Genomic DNA, 11,023 nt, shown 5'->3' with positions numbered 1-11,023 from the left:
ACCCATCACACACTGCCATATTGTTGGAGTCGAAAGAATAGGAAAGCACTTGGAACCTAACTGAAACCGTATGTAGCTGTATATTGTTTTTCCCAGAAAAGAATCCTAATTAGGTCAATTCCATATTGTTCTTATGGTCTCAGATGCACAGTAAAGCAGGCCTTCACAGTATACAAACAGCCTCTGTCTCTGAGGATGGAGGGAAGGGGAGAGACTGCTTGGAAAAGACCCCACATGCTAATACAGAATGGATTCATCACAATCACTGAGACCTGATGAGCCACTCGGTGTGGACTAACTTATTGTAAGCCCTCAACAAACACAAATGCCTTAACCCAGCAGTGACTTGCCAGAGACCATATCCAATAGGACCTGTGTCTTTTTCTTTGCATGTAATGTGTTCTGAGGTTCGGGGGGCTATTTTCCCAATTGTTACACATCTCTTTCTTCAGCTTTGATCTGAGTGCCTCATACACATCCCAGCACCAGGACTTTCAGCAGCAGGCGTCCTAGAAGCCTAGTTTGGTTACAGGACCTAGGCAAGCCGTGCTATTCTGCAAAGGGAACAATTATGTTCCCCCAAACACACAGAAGCATCAGAATTCACAGCATGCACTTTACAAGGGCAATAAAGTTTTATATGCAGCTCAGTGAAATACCGAATACAGCCAATTATCCACCAAAATAAACTGATGAGAGAGAGAATGGCTATATTTGGCTCAGACTTAATTATTTTGCATTTGAACTTCTCAATTCTATGTAATAAAATTCCATTCTGCCCTTATTTCCTGGTTAGGTTACTTAATCTCAACTCCGGTAACTGAGCCCTTGAGTGGAGTAGACTGTCCAATGTCAGTGGTAAGAAAATGTGAAAGGTTTGACATCAATTACAACATTACACACAACATAAAATTTAACAGCTTGAATCAGGCTTTCATTGCTCTTTAAAGAGACCGTATGGCTTTTTAAGATCTAAAAATTAATCAGTTTCTAAGAGTCATACCTTTCTGAAAGTCCCAGATTTTACTTTTAGCTTGAGAGGTAAGAGGGATCCCGTCTCTGTCTCTGTCATCTCTCTTTCATTTAAAAAAAAATTGCCTCCTTTTCATTTTAAAAAAAGTTCCCCTTTTCATTTAAAAAATGCAATCTAAGTTCTTTTGTTTTTATTTTTCTAGGGAAGTGATTTTCCTTTAATGAAAGAAAAAGTGAAGGATATAGAAATTGAATTGTTCTCCTAAGGCTTTTTTTTTGGGGAACATGGTAAAAACACAATGATCTCACATTTGGTCAAAAATGAGGGCACCCCGGGCAGCAGCCAGTGGCGTCACTAGGACCAGGAAGGCTCTGAGGACCCCTCCTTTGTGGCCTGTGTTAGAATCCGCATGGCAGCTTTCACTCCATTGCTACTTGACACTTGATTGTCTCATAAAACACCACATGTAATTCAGCAGTGTCGGCCCATAGCAGGCCAACATGCAGCAAGAACAGGGGTAAATGACCCGGCTCCTTTAATAAGTGTGGTCTCTGCAGGTCAACCCTGAGGTCAAAGGCAGAGCAACAGGGCAGATAGGGCGGCAGCTGTGCGTTCTGGCAGAACACGAGGACTGAGCCTGGTGAAGACATGTCTGCTTTCTTTCTGCTTCTCTCAAGGTGGGTGATGTATAAAGTGAGATTGTAAACTGACCAGATGTGGTTGCATGTCCTATTTGCATTTGTATTCCCAGCATAACTTGGGGCATGGCACACTGAATGAACAAAGACACGAATGACCGTACTAATAGACCCATGTGATGCCCCATCATCACACAGTGTTGCCATCACCCTGATATCGCCTGATCTTGTCACGGAAAGGCACACATCAGGAAGTTTCTGTTAACCATGGGCCAAACACTGAGTGCTCTTTGAGGAAGGAAGATGCATGCCAGTGTGTGTTGAGGACTTGAGTGACCACAGCAGGGTCCCTCTCTGTGTTCCATCCTGCTGCATCTTTTTTTTTTTTTTTTTTTTTTTTTTTGGAGACGGAATCTCGCTGTGTCCCCCAGGCTGGAGTGCAGTGGCGCGACCTCGGCTCACTGCAAGCTTCGCCTCCCAGGTTCACGCCATTCTCCTGCCTCAGCCTCCTGAGTAGCTGGGACTACAGGCGCCCACTACCGCGCCTGGCTAATTTTTTGTATTTTTAGTAGAGACGGGGTTTCACCGTGGTCTCGATCTCCTGACCTTGTGATCCGCCCGCCTCGGCCTCCCAAAGTGCTGGGATTACAGCCTGCTGCATCTTATTCCTGGAGATTTCCCATCTGCTCTGCCTACTTTGGACAAAATAGGCATCTTCTTTGTATAAGAATCCTCTCTGCAGGGCGCCATTCACCTGGCTCATCCTTTCCTTTGCCAATCAGTGCTGCCCAAAGTACAGCAGACAATCACATTCTGCCCTAACATGCTCAAGAGCCTCAGATAAAAAGTGTTCTGAAAATCCCAGTAATTGCTTTGACCTTTGAAATATTGTTTTCTTGTATGAAAACCTGAGGATAAAGCTGGTCAGTTTGATAATGGTCACATGTTACCATATGGAGCTAAACCCTTGGTGAGGTCAGGACTTAATTACTAGAGATGCAAGAACCAGCAGCCCTCAGAAAAGGTCAACTGGGGTTTCTCCTTTTTTCTCCAACCACAGCGTTTACAAGAAAAATGCAAAAAAAAAAAAAAAAAAAAAAAAAAAAGGCAACATAGTACACCTGTGCCAGAGGATTAGTCTGGAAAGCAATATCCAAGGTATGCCTTGGGGGCATCGTCATCAGGACAATCTCCCTCTTTGTGCCTAGTCCTATTTGTGGGACTCCGGGAAAATGAGTCTCCTGTACCTGAAGAAGTGTGGGAGTCACCATGCCTAGCACCAGGGTTAATGCATTTTAGGAGAACTTGAAACATATCACAAAGGTATGAAACAGAAAGAAGTTTAGCTTCAACCACAGATAGCCAGAAAATGAAATTAACCATCAGTACTAACACACATACACACACACGACATGCTGTGACGAATGTTTCAAATAGACTTACATTTTTTGGAGCAGTTTTGGGTTTGCAGCAAAATTGAGCAGAAAATACAGAAAGCTCCCATAACCTCCTGTCCTGCACATATATCCTTCCCCCAGTCAATTTGGGTCACCATAATGGTACATTTGTTACAATTGATGAGCCTTCATTGACAAATTATTGTCATCTAAAATCAGTAGTTTATGTGAAAGTTCACTTTTGATGTTGTTTATTTCATGGGTTTTGATAAATGTATGAAGACATGTATCTGACATTTGAATTTGGTTTTTACTTAGGTTGTCTTTTACAAAAGGTAATTTTGGTAACACCCTAGTTAAAAAATCCCTATTTAAAAAACTCACAAAATAAAATAAATCTTGCTATTTAAAATATTTTAATTAATATAATCTGAATTTATTGTTATTCCTTCTGGAAATATATTAAATTAGTGATGGAATAAATAATGAATAAAGACAGCAGTGGTACTATCCATTAGAAAACATTTAATCCACAGCTGGGAGAATTAGAGGCAACAAAACCATTTTTATTACCATGCTTATCACAAATCCCCCACATAATTTTATGAGAAAGGTCATTAAACTTGTAGCTACTGCATTATCTTTTTCCTTGGACCATTTCTGAAACAACATTAGTTTTTCACACTTCTTTACATTTCAAACATTAAAAAAGCCTTAATTGATGCTTTTACATAAAAAGCAAAGGGCTAGGTTTCCCATCATAAAACGTTATGTTGTTTACACAAAAACTGCAGCTAACCTCGTAAAACTCAAGTGATTTCCCAGTGGGGTCCTACAGGGACACTTGGCTATAGCAGGCGCCACACTGATTTCCAACGCTGAGGCAAAGCGGACTTCCTGTAAAAAGCTGTTCTCAGCTCCGGCCATTACTAATCAGGCTTTTCGAGTGGGGCACCCCAAACAGCATCTTCTCTCCATTCAAGGCCTACAAAAGCCACCTCTAAGCAGCTAGGAAAACAATGTAAGGTAGAAAAATTCCACACAAATATTAATTCTTGCAGTTCCATTCATCGTTATCTTCAGACTCCTGAGACCAGAGTTCCCACGGCCTCAAGCTTTCTGGAACCCCTGCTGCATCCTTGGGGTCAGCTTCTGGGGTTACTCTGTTGGATAGAAATGGTAGGTCTTTGGGGAGAAGAACTGCCTACTGTTATCACACTTTCCTAGAAACCACATGTTCTTTCAAAACCTTCCATTAGGTGTCAGCGGCTCTTAAAATATATGAATGGCAAGATTTTTAAAATCTTTGCTTCCTAAAGTTGAGTAATCAAGCCAAAATGCTTTGGAAAGCTAAAGGTCATTGACTGTTTTCAAATGTTTGGTTTTCAGATAAAAACCAGGATAAGTATTTAAAAGTTAATTGCTGCTTCTCTTATGAGAGTGAATGTATGAACCACTTTTCCAGTTTCAAGTTTGAAGATTGGGTGTTTGCTTTCAATCATGCATAAAAGTTTCTTTGCAACTTCAGGGAATTGTTTTCATGTAGAATAATTTTGTAAATAAGGGATATTTTAAGAATCTACCTCCATGACCAACTTCTTTGTGGATACTTACTCAGGAATCTCATTAGACCATCCCTTATTATACTGAGCAGATACAGGGAGAATAACAGAACACAAGTGCCTTTTTTTTGAGACAGAGTCTCACTTTGTTGCCCAGGCTGGAGTGCAGTGGTGTGACCTCGACTCCCTGCAACCTCCACCTCCTGGGTTCAAGCGGTACTCCTGACTCAGCCTCCCAAGAAGCTGGGGACTACAGGTGCCCGCCACTACACCCAGGTAATTTTTGTATTTTCAGTAGAAATGGGGTTTCACCATGTTGGGCAGGCTGGTCTTGAACTCCTGACCTCAGGTGATCTGCCCACCTTGGCCTCCCAAAGTGTTGAGATTTTGGGCGTGAGCCACTGCGCCTGGCCTTGCTGGTTTTGCGGCTCAGGGGCATCACGGAACCTGCCGACATGTGATGTCATCCCGGAGACCCAGCTGTAAAATTTTTCTCTTTTGTACTCTTTCTCTTTATTTCTCAGACTGGCTGACACTTAGGGAAAATAGAAAAGAATCTATGTTGAAATATTGGGGGCTGGTTCTCCCAATAGCCAGGCCTAGTCTTCCTCAAGATAAGTTTAAAATCTAGTTGGGATTATAAAACAGAAATGCATGCATGATGACTAATAATACAAGGTAGTTGTTGATGGGATGATAGGTTAATAAATACTGATGACAAACAAAGAAGTTAAGTTGTCAGGGATGGTTTGCTATTAATAGATGACCTGGGACTTTATCTAGGCCTTAAAAGGTCAGTAAGATTCATCTCGGAAGAAGAAAGAGGAAAGGCCGGTGATGACCAGACAGATCAGATAGGATAGAGTAGAGCTTAAGTATGGAAAGATAGGCTGGGGCCAAATTATGAAGGATCTTGAAAGGCAATCTATGGATTTTGGAGAGGCTGGAGTAGATACTTGCTAAACTTTAGTTTTCTCTCTCTCGCTGGCTTTCTATGCTAGGTGCTCTAGTTTCCTGAAAGGGTGATAATACTTATTTTTAAAGTGATCTAATAATATACTGACTTGTTTTCCTGCTTTTCCTGGATCTTTTGGAATAATGATACATTAATTTCATAATAGTCCAAATAATCTTTATGGACATAATACACAAGTAGTTCTTTTTCCTGGGGGCATAAGTACATTCTCCTAGTCAATCTCACGTAGACTATATGGTCTCATTGTCCACCATTTTTCCTCCTCAGTTCTTTTAAAAGTATCATAAAGATTATTTTTGTGCAACTATAAAGGGTGCATACAGGGGTTTACTTTTTATGTTTTAAAGGATTTTTACTGTGTCCAAGAACAGTTTGAGATTTTTCTTCATCTAAAGTCCATAGCTTTGGGGTCCTTGAACATAAATGTAGTCCTTCTCTAATCAGATTTTCACCTTAAACAAAAAAGTTCTGTGATTCCTCCAAGGCATGGAAAGATGAGAGTTTCTAATCATTGAGCTCCCATTTGTCTTTCAAATTTCACAATCCTACAAGGAAGCTTTTCTCACAATTTTGTGAAGGTGATTCTGAAAGCTGAAGGGAGTTAGACATGGGAAGATAATTCCCAAAATAGTGAAAAGGAAGATTGTATTATTTTGTTGCTTTTTTTCCTTTTTGGTAAGAAAGAATTTGGTGGAGGTAGTTATTTGGCAGTGCATACTTGGGCTGAAAACGTCAATTTCCTTTGCCAAACTTCCTAAAAATAGTCTTTCTTCAGGCGAGGGCCCTCTCAACATGAGCAGTGTTCATTTGAAATAGGACATGTTGCGTTAATGTAATTACCTATTGACCTGAAGATTTCAATTGCAATGAGACAAAAAATGTGGAATTATACTTCTTGCACAGTTATGAGCTTGCCTTGTTCTGTGTGTTTAACAATAAGTTCTTTCATGACGTGACACCATGGTAGTGGGTGGTGAAATCCGATACCTGGCAAAAATACAACGGAATTATATAATACCAAAAAAGTCAATTGTTTTCCCTTTGGCTAATTAGCTCCTCTGACCAGGGAAGTACTGAGGATGAGGTCAGCTGGTGGCTTTTGTTCTCCAACTATTTTCCATGCCCTTTTAGGCACTGTCTGAATAGTGTGTGATTATAAAAGGAAGGAGTCCAGGTACTGTTGGAGCAGAACCTAGAATGGGTGCTGCTATGGCTTGGTGGCAGCTTTACCAACTTCATGGAATTTGTCTTGCTGGGATCCTGCCCATCACTCAGGCTTGAGCCAATAAGCATGTCAATAGCTCTGCTCCTTCATTTCCCCAGGAACTTTTGCACACTGATATATAATAGTGCAGGGGCACACAGGACTATTTAAGAAAAAAAAAATATATATATATATATATATTTTTTTTTTGCCAGCTAGAGGCCTGACATGAGAATTTTGATATAATTGGGATGCAAACAACCCAAATGCAGTAATTGTTGTTGTTCTTATCTTACAGATGAGAAAACCGAAGTTTAGAGGAAATAAATGTTATATTCAAGGTAAGTCAGCTAGAAGGTAGCAGAGATAAGACTCAAATCCAGATTTGTCTTTCTATAAAGCTCACCCCTGCCCACTATGTAACATATTACTTTCAGTGACATAGGAGGGACTGTAAATAGGGTTTCCCTGGGTTGATTTGCCTGAAAGGATAATGATAATTATTTTAAAAGTGGCTAATAATGTACTGATTTGTTTTTTCTGCTTCTCCAAGGTCTTCTGGAATAATCATACATTAATTTTATAATAGTCCAAATAATCTTTGTGATTTTTTAAAAGAACTGAAGAGGAAAGATGGTGGACACTGAGACCAGATAGTCTATGTGAGATTGGCTAGGAGAATGTACTTATGACCCCAGGAAAGGGAAGGAATACTTGAACAAAACACAGAGAAAGCAAATCATAAAGCAATTAATTGATACCTTTGCCCGTATTAAAATTACAAACTTCTGCATGATAAAAGAAACCACAGACAAAGTGAAAGACAAGCTATAGGATGGGAGATGTTTCACCACATATATTAACAAAGGACTAGTATCTGAAACATATTAGAAAGTTCCTACAAATCAGTAAGGGCAAGAACAGTAGCTCAAGTGTGAGAAAAGTAGCTTAATACACAAAATAATCAACTAATTTTGTTCGGCAACTCACAGAAAAGAAAACATTACTGTCCAGTAAAAATACAAGAAGATGCTCAAACTCATGGGAATGAGGGAAAACAATAAATGCCATTTTACCCTAATCCATTTGGCAAAAATGGAAAAGTCTGACACAACCAAGTGTTAAAAATAAAGATGTAGAAAGTGAGGAAATTGGCAGGGTGCAGTGGCTCACACCTATAATCCCAACACTTTGGGAGGCTGAGATGGGTGGATCACGTGAGGTCAGGAGTTTGAGACCAGCCTGGCCAACATGGTGAAACCCCATCTCTACTAAAAATACAAAAATTAGCTGGGCATGGTGGCACATGCCTATAATCCCAGTTACTTGGGAGGCTGAAGCAAGAGAATTGCTTAAACCCAGGAGGCAGAAGTTGCAGTGACCCCAGGTCACTCCACTGCACTCCAGCTTGGGCAACAAGAGTGAAACTGTGTCTCAAAAAAAAAAAAAAAAAAAAAAAAAAGAAAATGAGGAAATTATACAGTGCTGGTAAAAGTGTACCTTGGTGCAAGTACTTCTAGGTGTATGTCTTAGAGAAATGTCCTATATTTGTAAAAGTGTACATTAACAAATGTGTTCATAGTCTATAATAACATTGTCTATAATAGCAAAAACCTTGGGATCAACTTAATTAATTATACTGATGAGTCTTAAAAAAACATTCATTGAGAAAAACACAATTTTTAAAATTATATATTCAATATGGTATCATTTCTATCCATTTAAACTTCCTAAACAGTGCTTTATATTACTATGTGTGTATACATAGGCGGTAAAAGTATAAAAATCTGCCTGAGAGGCGCACAGAACAATTTCTAATAGTGGTTGCCTTTGCAGATGAAGAAAGGGAGTGGATTAGGAGTCAGGAGGTTGCTAACTATATTTGTAGCGTTTTATATCTTTTAAAAACAATTGCTCCTTTAAATTTACCAAAAAGTGCAAAATATGAATATGTATTAAATCTGGGAAGTGGGTATACAGGTCTCTGCTATACACGTTTTGCTATAGTCTGAATGTTAGTGTCACCCCAAGATTCATGTATTGAAACCTAATCACCAATGGGTTGGAATTAGGAGGTGGGGCTTTTGGGAGGTGATTAGGTCATAAAGTCAGAGCCCTTGTGAATGGAATTAGTGTCCTTATAAAAGGGGCCCCAGAGAGTTGCCTTGCCGCTTCCATCATGTGGGGACATAGCTAGAAGCCACCATATGTGAACCAGAAAGAGACCTCTCACCAGACACCAAATGTGCTGGTGCCTTGATCTTGGATTTCCCAGCCTGAAGAACTGTGAGAAATAAATTTGCTTATAAGCTACTCAGTTTATGGTATGGTATTCCGTTATTTATAAGCTACTCTGTTTATAGTATTTTGTTATAGCAGCCTGGGTGGACTAAGACACTTTTGTACATGTTTAAAATAATTAATATTTTTAAAATTAATAATAAAAATGAAATAAGACAGTAACAGATTAGAAAGCAATTTGTTTACTATAACCAAATGACCCAGAATATAATGGAAAGCTGGTCTTAATTTTTTGCCTTAGTAGAAAAAATTTAGACCATAGACAAGGAGGAACTTGCAGATCTTGAATGCTATTTAGACACTAAGACTGTTGTATGTTGTTTGGGATACCTTTTTAAAAGAACTTGAAAAGGAGGCTGGAATCCCATCTGTCTGAAATGGTTTAGGTTAAAGCTTCTCGTTTTATGATTCTTCTGATCAAAACTGTGACACTGCCCTGGGGTGAAGCAGGGGTATCTGTGTTACCTAGAATTCTGCACTGAGGCTGGTGTACAAATGTCATCATATGGTCCACTAACCATGGAATCCATAAGCTGGAGGTCTGAGGTATTAGTACACAACCCCTCATTTTTTTTTTTTTTTTTTGAGATGGAGTTTCGCTCTTGTTGCCCAGGCTGGAGGGCAGTGGCACGATCTCGGCACACTGCAACCTCTGCCTCCCGGGTTCAAGTGATTCTCGTGCCTCAGCCTCTTGAGGAGCTGGGATTACAGGCATGTTCCACCATGCCTAGCTAATTTTTGTATTATTAGTAGAGATGGGATTTCTCCGTGTTGGTCAGGCTGGTCTCAAACTCCCAACCTCAGGTGATCCGCCTGCCTTGGCCTCCCAAAGTACTGGGATTACAGGCATGAACCACCGCACCCGGCCACAACCCCTCATTTAATAGGTGAGAAAGTGGGGAGTTATTAGGGGAGATGTTGCCATCTTGTTAGTAGCAGAGCCAGGGCAGGAAAGCTTGTTGCCTGCTCACAGATGCTTTTCTTTTCCTTTTTTCTTTTTCTTTCTTTCTTCTTTTAAATACTCTCTTGCATCTGAAATATTCTGACTTCAGGGTTCTGTTTTTTTTTCTTTTTTATTCTTTCTTCTTCCACTAGAAATGAAGGTGGCTTATGGAAGAGCGATTCTTATACTCAGAAGGAAAAGTTCCTGTGGAAGCCATGGATTCATTCCTGACAAAGCCGGCTGGCCTGTTTGCTTGAGGCAAGTCTTTGGAAGTTTTTCTTTTTCTTTTTCTTTTTTTTTTTCACAGAGGAAAACGCTTTAGTCGTTTTCTTGCAAAATACCAGGTTTATTGACTGAGAGTGACAAACTCTTTTCCAGTTTGAAATTGGTAAATATAAAAATAGCGCCTTGCCAGATGGATGTGTGAGGCACAGGAGTTACTCATTTAACCCAACTAATAGCTAATTACAGAGGTAAAGGGGTGGAGATTAATGTCAGCAAACTGACACAAGCTCTATGACGAGTGTTCCTGAATTTCCTGGTCTTTACATTCACCATATGGTGAGTTTGATGAAACCACCATATGAAAATATGATGACAAGATGAGGGTGATAAACCTAAAACACAAAACCAAGGAGCAGTGAACCCTGCACATCAGCTGGGGCTTTGATCTACATGTGTCCTGTCCAGAGCCACCAGAAATGACTCCCTGCCCTAAAGGTGACCCTACAAGCTAAGCAACTATGTTTCCTGGGGCATAATATTTCCTGTGTGCCAAGGACTAAGGAATTTTTATGGCATTTTAACAGGCGTATGAAGTCAGATCTAGTTTAGAATTCAGCTTTACCACTAACTAGTACCACTAACTAGCTGTAAGACTTAAGGCAACTTATTTGACTTCTTAAAGCCTTAGTTTCATTATCTGTAAACGAGGATGAGAATTGTAGTAGCTCCCTTAACCAGTAGTTCAGAGGATTCAGTGAGACCATGTGCATAATAAAACCCAACTCCTGATGTGCCTCCTAGCTC

General features: G+C 40.0%; 1 long non-coding RNA gene across 1 annotated transcript; it reads left to right on the top strand.

Annotated features, from left to right (window-relative positions):
- The first annotated feature begins 1,534 nt into the window (after positions 1-1,534).
- On the top strand, positions 1,535-10,366 carry LOC140713416 (uncharacterized). Its single transcript, XR_012095494.1, has 3 exons — positions 1,535-1,650; positions 7,049-7,091; positions 10,147-10,366. It is a non-coding gene; the product is annotated as an uncharacterized lncRNA (long non-coding RNA).
- The last annotated feature ends 657 nt before the right edge of the window (positions 10,367-11,023 follow it).

This window comes from Chlorocebus sabaeus, chromosome 14 (assembly GCF_047675955.1).
Source record: "Chlorocebus sabaeus isolate Y175 chromosome 14, mChlSab1.0.hap1, whole genome shotgun sequence".
In the NCBI taxonomy this organism is placed as follows: Eukaryota; Metazoa; Chordata; class Mammalia; order Primates; family Cercopithecidae; genus Chlorocebus; species Chlorocebus sabaeus.
The sequence above is the reverse complement of the archived record's forward strand: the minus strand, read 5'-3'. Positions and strand labels throughout refer to the sequence as shown.